This window comes from Triticum urartu, chromosome 1 (assembly GCF_003073215.2).
Source record: "Triticum urartu cultivar G1812 chromosome 1, Tu2.1, whole genome shotgun sequence".
Lineage (NCBI taxonomy): Eukaryota > Viridiplantae > Streptophyta > Magnoliopsida > Poales > Poaceae > Triticum > Triticum urartu.
The window spans coordinates 92,537,106-92,549,770 of record NC_053022.1 but is presented as its reverse complement, the minus strand read 5'-3'; positions in this window follow the sequence as shown (position 1 = coordinate 92,549,770).

Sequence of the window (12,665 nt, the reverse complement as noted above, 5' to 3'; positions counted from 1 at the left end):
GACCTGTTGGCCACTATGTCGGGTTTTCCGGCGAGCTTCGTGCTGCTATGTCTTCAAAATAAATGCTGGATCCAAGTAAGCAAGAGGATGAGAAAAGCTTACTTTCCAGATTGCTTGACGGGTTTTTTGTGTTGGCATAGAGTCTGAACTGGAGGAAAGGGGAATTACCTCTACATCATTAGCCTGGCTCCCTTCTACGTCCTCCTGATAAAGATCATTGTTAATGAGGTGCATGAAAAGGGATCCAAGTGAGTCAAGTTCTACCTCAACTTCCGGATCGTCTGCATCTTCATCAAGTTCCATGCTGATCCGGTCAGCCGTTTTCTGCTTTGAGGTATGCTTGACGGCTTTGGTTTTGGGACGGGATGGCTTGGCCGCTTTATCTGTGGATTTCCACTTCCCGAAGGGATCATCACCTTGTTTGTACACAAACAGGAGAAGGTATACAAGTTGAACAATTTAAAAGATATCAAGATAAAAAGGAAGCATAGTGCTTACAGCAGGCGGTTTATTCTGAGTGTAGAAGGGGTTCAAGCCGGTTTGGCGACAGACTAATTCCGGTTCATTCAAAATTTTATTGATGCTTTCAGTGACCTCTTCATCGGTTACATGAATGTTGATGTGGCGTTGGGGGTCTTCTAATTCACCGGTGTACTCACACATTAAACCGGGGCGGCGGCTTAGTGGCAAGACGCTCCAAGATATCCAGCAATGCACAAAATCAACACATGTTAAACCGTTGGCCATAAAGGCCCGGAGCTTGGCAAGTTGAGGGGCATATTTGGCCCGTTCCACAGAACTCAAACGTTGCGGCATTGGATGAGTGTTGGAAAGTCGGTGATCACGGTAGCCTGGAAGAGGGTTCTCATCTTCAGGAGAGGTATCTATGCAGTAGAACCAAGTCTGGTTCCATTCCTTAGGGTGACTGCGTAGTTTGGCATGAGGGAATTCAACTTCCTTTCGCTTTTGAACAGAGACACCACCAAGCTCAGTGTTAGGACCGTACAAATTCTGTATGCCGGTTCAGATGGAAAAAGTCCTGGAATAGCTCAACAGTTGGTTCTTCTTGTAAGTACACTTCATAGAAGACTTGGAAGTTGCATATATTGGACACAGAGTTGGGTCCGATATCTTGAGGATGGAGTTGGAAGCTGGCAAGCACATCTCGGTAAAATTTTGACCCTGGTGGTTTGAAACCACGGCCTATGTGGTAGACAAAAACCACTGCCTCACCCTGCCTCGGGGTTGGAGGATTCTCCGTTCCTGGAGCTCGCCATTTAATTTCAGTTTTCTTAGGCAAGGTGCCCATACTGACCATTCCGTTCAACTTTTCCTCGGTGACCCGAGAACGAGCCCAGTTGCAAGAGGCAAACTGTTTGGCCATTGTGAAACAAAAATCTGGAAAATAAATGCCGGTTTACAAATCATTTACGGTGGTACGCAAGATGTAGTGGAATAAAGATATACAGACATGTGAAGTTGCGTAAATCGGAGACTAATACAATAATGAATGACAAGTTCATGTCAAGGGAATACATGTGTTGTTAAACCAGACTATTACAATCAATGTAAAGAAGGTTTGCCGGTTTACTAGGGGACTAATGGTATGAGATAGATTGTTTTTACAAGGGTAAACCGCCTAGATGGTAAAGAGGATATAGATCTAAGGCAAAGAAGGGTTAAATAAGGTAAAAACAGGTTTCACAGGATCACATGGGCATTTCGGATCTACCACAAGTCAGGAAAAGAAAAAGATTTAGACCTAAAAAAGTTGGTCCTGCACAGTCACGACGTTGTAAAACGACGGCCAGTGAATTGTAATACGACTCACTATAGGGCGAATTCGAGCTCGGTACCCGGGGATCCTCTAGAGTCGACCTGCAGGCATGCAAGCTTAAGGTCTACTGTTTAAGGACTGGCAAAGAACGAGAAAGGAACACCATGAACTTGTGGGAACCCTAATGGATCTAGAGAGGAGTGAGGGAAGGACTTACTGTGGCCGCGGAAGCAGCAGAGGTGTGCTACGGTGCTCTGGTACGAACAGGTTGATGCAGCGGCCGACGGTGAGGCAGAAGCGAGGCTTGACGATGGTGGCGGCGCTCGAGTGCAGAGACGTCATGAGGAAGAAGAAGGGATGAAGAGGCAACGGAAAGAAAAGAATGGGGTCCTCCGCCTCTATTTATAAGGGTAAAGAGATAAGCGACATGCGCGGGAATCGAGGAGCCCAAAAAATGGATAGATAATGAGATTGTTGCCTTGATTGTTGGATGCTCATTAATAAAGGGTATCTTCGGCTTTAATGAACAGGATGATGTCACGGCGGTTTACTACAAATCTGGAGGATGACGTCACGACGGTTTACAAGATCTATGCAAAGATGAAAAGGGAGAAATTTTTCTAAGTGTTGAAGATTGACATGAATAAGTTCAAACCAATCTGGGGCCTAATGTTGGGGATATTACTACTGGACGTAAACCAGCCAGGAGTAGCCGGATTAGCTTTATGAAGATTAGAAGCCCATGAAGACGTAAGAATGATGGCGCTTTATGAAGGCGCAAGGCCCGGAGGCGAGTTAAGGCATGTAGATGTAAACCGACCTAATTATGTAACTTGCATTGTAAGATAGGAAGTATAGAGACCGAACCGGACACATTTATGATCCGGCTTCGGGACTCTGTAAACTGGCGGGCGTTAACCTATGTATATAAAGGGACGACCCGGCAGCGGTTTAGGGAGAACAGACAACAACTCGAGAGCCAGTCAAAGCGGATTCGCACCCTGGTCATCGAAACCCTAGCAATACCAATCACAACTAGACGTAGGATTTTACCTTCATCTAAGGGGCCGAACTAGTATAAACTCCCCGTGTCCCCTTGTCCGGTTTAACTCCTTTAAGATAACCCATTGTGATGGCTCCATGACTAAGTCCTTTCACGAGGACATCTACCGTGAAAAACCCACGACAAGTACCATACTCTGGTTGACCTATGAGGTTCAGTAGTAACTTGATCTGAAGTTTCATGATCATCATCATTAGCTTCCTCACTAATTGGTGTAGGAATCACTGGAACTGATTTTTGTGATGAACTACTTTCCAATTCGGTAGAAGGTACAATTACCTCATCAAGTTCTACTTTCCTCCCACTCACTTCTTTCGAGAGAAACTCCTTCTCTAGAAAGGATCCATTCTTAGCAACAAAATATCTTGCCTTCGGATCTGTGATAGAAGGTGTACCCAACAATTTCTTTTGGGTATCCTATGAAGACGCACTACTCCGATTTGGGTTCGAGCTTATCAGTTTGAAACTTTTCCACATAAGCATCGCAACCCCAAACTTTAAGAAACGACAACTTTGGTTTCTTGCCAAACCATAGTTCATACGGTGTCATCTCAACGGATTTAGATGGTGCCCTATTTAATGTGAATGCAGCTGTCTCTAATGCATAACCCCAAAACGATAGTGGTAAATCAGTAAGAGACATCATAGATCGCACCATATCCAATAAAGTATGATTACAACGTTCGGACACACCATTATGCTGTGGTTTTCCAGGCGGCGTGAGTTGCCAAACTATTTGACATTGTTTCAAATGAAGACCAAACTCGTAACTCAAATATTCGCCTCCGCGATCATATCGTAGAAACTTTATTTTCTTGTTACGATGATGTTCCACTTCACTCTGAAATTCTTTGAACTTTTCAAATGTTTTGGACTTATGTTTCATTAAGTAGATATACCCATATCTGCTCAAATCATCTATGAAGGTCGGAAAATAATGATACCCGCCGCGAGCCTCGACACTTATCGGACCGCATACATCAGTATGTATTATTTCCAATAAGTCAGTTGCTCGCTCCATTGTTCCGGAGAACGGAGTTTTAGTCATCTTGACCATGAGGCATGGTTCGCAAGCATCAAGTGATTCATAATCAAGTGATTCCAAAAGTCCATCAGCATGGAGTTTCTTCATGCGCTTGACACCAATATGACCTAAACGGCAGTGCCACATATAAGTTGCACTATCATTATTAACTTCGCATATTTTGGCATCAATATTATGAATATGTTTATTACTATGATCGAGATTCAATAAACCATTTATATTGAGTGTATGGCCATAGAAGGTTTTATTCATGTAAATATAACAACAATTATTCTTTGACTTAAATAAATAACCGTATTGCAATAAGCATGATCCAATCATATTTATGCTCAATGCAAACACCAAATAACATTTATTTTAGGTTCAACACTAATCCCGAAGGAAAAGGGAGTGTGCGATGGTGATCTTATCAACCTTGGAATCACTTCCAACTCTCATCATCAGCTCGCCCTTAACTAGTCTCTGTTTATTTTGCATCTCCCGTTTCGAGTTACTACTCTTAGCAATTGAACTAGTATAAAACACTGATGGGTTTCTATAAACACTAGTAAAGTACACATCAATAACATGTATATCAAATATACCTTTGTTCACTTTGCCATCCTTCTCATCCACCATGTATCTAAGGCAGTTCCACTTCCAGTGACCATTTCCTTTGAAGTAGAAGCACTCAGTTTCAGGTTTGGGTCTATCTTTGGGCTTCTTCATGGGAGTGGCAACTTTCTTGCAATTTTTCTTGAAGTTCCCTTTCTTTCCCTTGTCCTTTTACTTGAAACTAGTGGTTTTGTCGACCATCAACATTTGATGCTTTTCTTGATTTCTACCTTTGTCGATTTCAGCATCACGAAGAGCTTGGGAATCATTTTCATCATCCCTTTCATATTATAGTTCATCACTAAGTTCTAATAACTTGGTGATCGTGACTAGAGAACTTTATCAATTACTATCTTATCTGGAAGATTAACTCCCACTTGATTCAAGAAATTGTAGTACCTAGACAATCTGAGCACATACTCACTGGTTGAGCTATTCTCCTCCATCTTGTAGGAAACATACTGTCAGAGGTCTCATACCTCTCGACACGGGCATGCGTATGAAATACCAATTTCATCTCTTAGAACATCTTATATGTTCTGTGGCATTCAATTTTTTTTGATGTCCCGGTTCTAAGCCGTAAAGCATGGTGCACTAAACTATTAAGTAGTCATCATACCGAGCTTTGTCAAACGTTCATAATGTGTGCATCTGCTCCTGCAATAGGTCTGTCACCTAGCGGTGCATCAAGGACATAATTCTTCTGTACAACAATGATGATAATCCTCAGATCACGGACCAAGTTCGCATCATTGCTACTATCATCTTTCAACTTCTTTTTCTCTAGGAACATATCAAAATTAAACGGGAAGCTACATCGCAAGCTATTGATCTACAACATAGATATGCAATTACTATCAGGACTAAGTTCATGATAAATTTAAAGTTCAATTAATCATATTACTTAAGAACTCCCACTTAGATAGACATCCCTCTAATCATCTAAGTGATCACGTGATCCATATCAACTAAACCATGTCCGATCATCACGTGAGATGGTGTAGCTTTCAATGGTGAACATCACTATGTTGATCATATCTACTATATGATTCACGCTCGACCTTTCGGTCTCAGCGTTCCAAGGCCATATCAGCAAATGCTAGGCTCGTCAATTTTAACCCGAGTATTCTACGTGTGCAAAACTGGCTTGCACCTATTGTATGTGAACGTAGAGCTTATCACACCCGATCATCACGTGGTGTATTGGCACAACGAACTGTCGCACGGTGCATACTCAGGGAGAACACTTATACCTTGAAATTTATTGAGAGATTATCTTATAATGCTACCGCCGAACTAAGCAAAATAATATGCATAAAGGATAAACATCACATGCAATCAATATAAGTGATATGATATGGCGATCATCATCTTGTGCCTTTGATCTCCATCTCCAAAGCACCGTCATGATCACAATCGTCACTGGCTTGACACCTTGATCTTCATCGAAGCATCGTTGTCGTCTCGCCAACTATTGCTTCTATGACTATCGCTACCGCCTAGTGATAAAGTAAAGCAATTACATGGAGATTGCATTTCATACAATAAAGCGACAACCATATGGCTCCTGCCAGTTGCCGACAACTGTGTTACAAAAAATGATCATCCCATACAATAAAATTTAGCATCATGTCTTGACCATATCATATCACAACATGCCTGCAAAAACAAGTTAGACGTCCTCTACTTTGTTGTTGCAAGTTTTATGTGGCTGCTACGGGCAGAGCAAGAACTGTTCTTACCTACGCATCAAAAACCACAACGCGGTATAGTGATTGCTTTTTAATCTTCGGAAAGAACCCTATTCATTGAATCCAATTCAACTAAAGTTGGAGAAACTGACGCCCACCAGCCACCTGTGTGCGAAGCACGTCGGTAGAACCAGTCTCGCGTAAGCGTACGCGTAATGTCGGTATGGGCCGCTTCATCCAACAATACCGCTGAATAAAGAATCAAGTAGTGACGGCAAGAAATATGTATCTACCCACGCCCACAATTCCTTTGTGTTCTACTCGTGCATATAACATCTACGCATAAACCTGGCTCGGATGCCCCTGTTGGGGAACGCAGCAATTTGAAAATACTTTCCTACGCACACGCAAGATCATGGTGATGCATAGCAACGAGAGGGGAGAGTGTTGTCCATGTACCCTCGTAGATCGTAAGCGGAAGCGTTATGACAACGCGGTTGATTGATACGTCTCCAATGTATCTATAATTTTTGATTGCTCCATGCTATATTATCTACTGTTTTGGACTATATTGGGCTTTATTTTCCACTTTTATATTATTTTTGGGACTAACCTATTAACTGGAGGCCCAACCCAGAATTGCTGTTCTTTTGCCTATTTCAGTGTTTCGGAGAAACAGAATATCAAACGGAGTCCAAACGGAATAAAATCTTCGGGAACGTGATTTTCTCACCGAACATGATCCAGGAGACTTGGACCCTACTCTAGGGAGTCAAAGAGGAGGTCACGAGGGTGGGGGCGCCTCCCCCTAGGGCGCGCCCCCTATCTCATGGGCCCCTCGGTGCTCCATCGACATACTTCTTCCTCCTATATATACCTACGTACCCCCAAACGATCAGAACAGGAGCCAAAAACCTAATTCCACCGTCGCAACTTTCTGTATCCATGAGATCCCATCTTGGGGCCTGTTCTAGAGCTCCGCTGAAAGAGGGCCGTCATCACGGAGGGCTTCTACATCATCCTAGCCACTCCAATGAAGTGTGAGTAGTTTACCTCAGACCTTCAGGTCCATAGTTAGTAGCTAGATGGCTTCTTCTCTCTCTTTGAATCTCAATACAAAGTTCTCCCCCTCTCTTGTGGAGATCTATTCGATGTAATCTTCTTTTTTGCGGTGTGTTTGTTGAGACCGATGAATTGTGGGTTTATGATCAAGCCTATCTATGAATAATATTTGAATCTTCTCTGAATTCTTTTATGTATGATTGGTTATCTTTGCAAGTCTCTTCGAATTATCCGTTTGGTTTGGCCAACTAGATTGGTAGTTCTTGTCATGGGAGAAGTGCTTAGCTTTGGGTTCGATCTTGCGGTGTCCTTACCCAGTGACAGAAGGGGCAGCAAGGCACGTATTGTATCGTTGCCATCGAAGATAACAAGATGGGGTTTATTTCATATTCATGAATTTATCTCTCTACATCATGTCATCTTGCTTAAGGTGTTACTCTGTTTTTAACTTAATACTCTAGATGCATGCTAGACAGCGGTTGATGAGTGGAGTAATAGTAGTAGATGCAGAATCGATTCGGTCTACTTGTCACGGACGTGATGCCTATATACATGATCATGCCTAAATATTCTCATAACTATGCTCAATTCTGTCAATTGCTCAACAGTAATTTGTTCACCCACCGTAGCATACTTATGCTCTTGAGAGAAGCCACTAGTGAAACCTATGGCCCCTGGGTCTATTCTCATCATATCAATCTCCATTACTTTAATCTTGCTTTGCCTTTTACTTTGCCTTTACTTTTTTACTTTGCATCTTTATACCAAAAATATTATATCTATCAGATCTCACTCGCGTAAGTGACCGTGAAGGGATTGACAACCCCTAATCGCGTTGGTTGCGAGTAGCTATCGTTTTGTGCAGGTACGAGGGACTTGAGCGTGGCCTCCTACTAGATTGATACCTTGGTTCTCAAAAACTGAGGGAAATACTTACGCTACTCTGCTGCATCATCCCTTCCTCTTCGGGCAAAACCAACGCAAGCTCAAGACGTAGCAAGAAGGATTTCTGGCACCGTTGCCGGAGAGTCTACGCAAAAAGTCAACATACTAAGTACCCATCGCAATCCCTATCTCTCGCATTACATTATGTGCCATTTGCCTCTCGTTTTCCTCTCCCCCACTTCACCCTTGCCGTTTTATTCGCCCTCTCTCTCTATCCTCCCTCTCTATTTGCCTCTTTTGCCCGTTTGCTTTTGTTTGCTCGTGTGTTAGATTGCTTGTTTGTCGCGATGGCTCAACCAAGATTTGGTGATCTCCACCTCAAAAGGTTAGAGGAGATCGAAACCAATGTTAGGAAGTTTATGGTTTTGCAATTTGAGCATAATAATTTCTTTAGAAATGAGCTTAAGGAACAAAAAAGTTTTATGAGTTATATGAATAAAGAGCTAGATGATATGTCTAAAGAATTTGATGGTATAAGATCCCAAATTGCTCATCTAGAAAAGATGACTGCTGAAATTTCGGATATGCAAGCCACCTTAGTCAATAAGATGGCCGCTAAACCAAATGCCTATGAAAATCAAGATGAAGATCTAAAAGTTATTGATGTGTCCCCTATTAAATCTTTGTTTTGCAATATGAATCTTGATGAAACTGAATATGATCTTCCTTTACCTAGAAGGCGTTCTAAAAATTCGGAGTATTTAGATCTTAATGATGAAATTGATGAAAGTGGGATTGAAAGAAATAAAAATCTAGATGTTGGTAAACCCACTATATTAGATTTCAAGGAATTTAATTATTAAAGTTGCTCTTTAATTGATTGTATTTCCTTGTTGCAATCCGTGCTAAATTCTCCACATGCTTATAGTCAAAATAAAGCCTTCACCGAACATATTGTTGATTCCTTGATGCAATCTTATGAAGAAAAACTTGACTTGAAAGTTTCTATCCCTAGGAAACTCTATGATGAGTGGGAACCAACTATTAAAATTAAAATTAAAGATCATGAGTTTTATGCTTTGTGTGATTTGGGTGCTAGTGTCTCTACTATTCCCAAGACTTTGTGTGATTTGCTAGATTTCCGTAATTTTGATGATTGCTCTCTAAACTTGCATCTTGCAGATTCCACTATTAAGAAACCTATGGGAAGGATTAATGATGTTCTTATTGTTGCAAATAGGAATTATGTGCCCGTAAATTTCATTGTTCTTGATATAGATTGCAATCCTTCTTGCCCTATTATTCTTGGTAGACCTTTCCTTAGAACGGTTGGTGCGATTATTGATATGAAGGAAGGGAATATTAGATTTCAATTTCCATCAAAAAAGGGCATGGAACACTTTCCATGAAAGAAAATAAAATTACCATATGAAACTATCATGAGAGCCACTTATCGATTGCCTACCAAAGATGGCAATACCTAGATCTATCCTCGCTTTTATGCCTAGCTAGGGGCGTTAAACGATAGCGCTTGTTGGGAGGCAACCCAATTTTATTTTTATTCCTTGCCTTTTGCTCCTGCTTAGTAATAAATAAATTATTTAGCCTATGTTTTGGTTGTGTTTTTTGTGTTTAATTAGTTTTTGTGCCAAGTAGAACCGTTGGGAAGACTTGGGGAAAGTCTTGTTGAACTTGCTGTAAAAAAAACAGAAACTTTAGCGCTCACGAGAAATGCTGTCATTTTTATTTGAATACTGATATTTAGTTAATTATTTTTTCAGATGATTAATAGATAAATTTCTCACGTCCAGAAATTTATTTTAGAATTTTTGGGGTTCCAGATCTTGCGCTAGCTACATATTACTACAGACTGTTCTGTTTTTTGACAGATTCTGTTTTTTGTGTGTTGTTTGCTTATTTTGATGAATCTATGGCTAGTAAAATAGTTTATAATCCATAGAGAAGTTGGAATACAGTAGTTTTAACACCAATATAAATAAATAATGAGTTCATTACAGTACCTTGAAGTGGTCTTTTGTTTTCTTTCGCTAACGGAGCTCACGAGTTTTCTATTTTGAGTTTTGCGTTGTGAAGTTTTCAAGTTTTGGGTGAATTCTTTTGATGGATCATGGAACAAGGAGTGTCAAGAGCCTAAGCTTGGGGATGCCCATGGCACCCCCAAGATAATCCAAGGACACCAAAAAGTCAAAGCTTGGGGATGCCCCGGAAGGCATCCCCTCTTTCGTCCGATTCCATCGGTAATTTACTTGGAGCTATATTTTTATTCACCAACATGATATGTGTTTTGCTTGGAGCATCTTGTATTATTTGTGTCTTTGTGTCTTAGTATGCCACAATCATCCTTGTTGTACACACTTTTTAGAGAGCGATACAAGAATTAAAATTTGATAGAATACTCTATGTGCTTCACTTATATCTTTTGAGCTAAGTAGTTTTGCTCTATATGCTTCACTTATATCTTTTAAGCTAAGTAGTTTTGCTCTATGTGCTTCACTTCTATATTTTGATCTAGTTAATTTTGATCTATGTGCTTCACTTATATCTTTTGAGCATTATAATTTTGCTCTATGTGCTTCACTTAGATCTTTCAGAGCACGGTGGTGGATTTGTTTTAAAGAAACTATTGATCTCTCATGCTTCACTTAAATTATTTTGAGAGTCTCTTAATAGCATGGTAATTTGCTTAATAATAATGTGCTTGGTATTCAAGATTTGTGAAACTTTCTTTTGAGTGTGTTGAATACTAAGAAAAGATTGAAGCATGATAATTATTTTGAGATATGGAGGTGATAATATTAAAGTCATGCTAGTTGAGTAATTGTGAATTTAAAGAATACTTGTGTTAAAGTTTGTGATTCCCGTAGCATGCACGTATGGTGAACCGTTATGCGATGAAGTCGGAGCATGATTTATTTATTGATTGTCTTCCTTATGAGTGGCGGTCGGGGACGAGCGATGGTCTTTTCCTACCAATCTATCCCCCTAGGAGCATGCGCGTATGCCGGGGTTTCTGATCCACGGGCACCTATGGGACCGGCGGACCGGGTCCCTTTTGGTTCAGCGGGGGGCGGAGGTCGCGCAAAGAGCAGATCAAGGCGAAGCACGCGGGCGGTTGGTCGTGCGAGGAGTAAATCGAGGCGAAGCACGCGAGCGATTTACCCAGGTTCGGGCCGCACGGATGCGTAAAACCCTACTCCTGCTTTGTGGATTGGTATTGATTTCTAGCTCGGGAGCGAGACCGAGCGTGGGTGTGTGGAATTGCTCCCCGAGGCTCTCAAAATGGCCGACCCCCACTACGTTGCACACGGGCCTCCTTTTATACTCAAGGGGTTACCGACATAGAGCAACGGGGGCCAAGGGCAAAAATGGAAAGGGTGCCGTGGGTAGGCACAGCTAGGTGCTGTAGTAGGAACAGCTAGCTGCTACAGTGTTATCATACCTAACCCTGACGGCAGGGGACAAGGGCATTAAATGTCCGTCTGTGTCGCCTAGACAGCACCGAAAGGGACCGCTAGGGACGCCACCGTCTTGCCACGATGGTTGTCTTGTCAGCGCCTGCGTGCCACCGCACGCCCCTAGCTGCACAGCCTCCTGCCACGTGCGCTCGGGAGGGGCCCCGGAGCGACACGTGGGTGGATGTGCTGGAGCGCGGGCGTGGAGTGGGGCTTGCCGCGGCCGTCGACTTGTCGCTTCCGGGAGCTTGTCGCTCACCGGGCCTTGTCGGGGCGCGTAGCGCGCCGCGGCAAGTTCCTTGGAATGCCTTGGATGGCCTTCCCGGCAAGCGCCTCTTGCCGGGGCCTTGGGACGCTTCTGATGGCCTTCCCGGCAAGCTCCTCTTGCCGGGGTCTTGACTTCTTCCCGACAAGCTCCTCTTGCCGGGGTCTTATCTTGAGTACTTTGTTCTTGAATGGTCTTCAGAGGGACCACGGGGGGTCCTGGCGGTCACCCGGCAAGCCTTGCCGCGGGGATGCTGCGACTGCCCGTGCACGAGTTCGGGGTACTAGGGTACCCCTACTCTAGTACACCGACAGGAGCCCCCGGGCCTGGGCCAGACACGGTGCCGAGTGCTGTTGGGCCAGGCCCAAAACAGTGCACGGGCACGCGCGGCCTGGGTCACGCCGTATATCTCTCCACTTCTATCGCGCACGCCCGGAACAGCATGCGTCAAACGCGGCGTCGTGGGTGACGTGGGCGGCGCACGCGCGCGGCTAAGCCCCGCGAGCATGCATCAAGCCATGATGAAGGGGGACGGCCCACGCCCTCTTCTCCAAACAGAGGTAGGCGTGGGGGCGTGGCGCATTTACTGGGCGGGACCGGTGCGCGGTTTTTGAAGCGCCCACTCCCCGAGATTACGGGGTAGGGCGAGGCCGCCCCATCCGTCGCCTCAGTTCTGCATCCCCGCCACGCGGCTCCCATGCACTTGGGATCGCGGACGGTGGGAGCGGGAATCTGGGTCGTTGCGAGCGGAGGTGACGGGTCAGCCCGCCTCCCTGCTCTTCCTGTGTCTTGATTCGTTGAGCGGGGCGG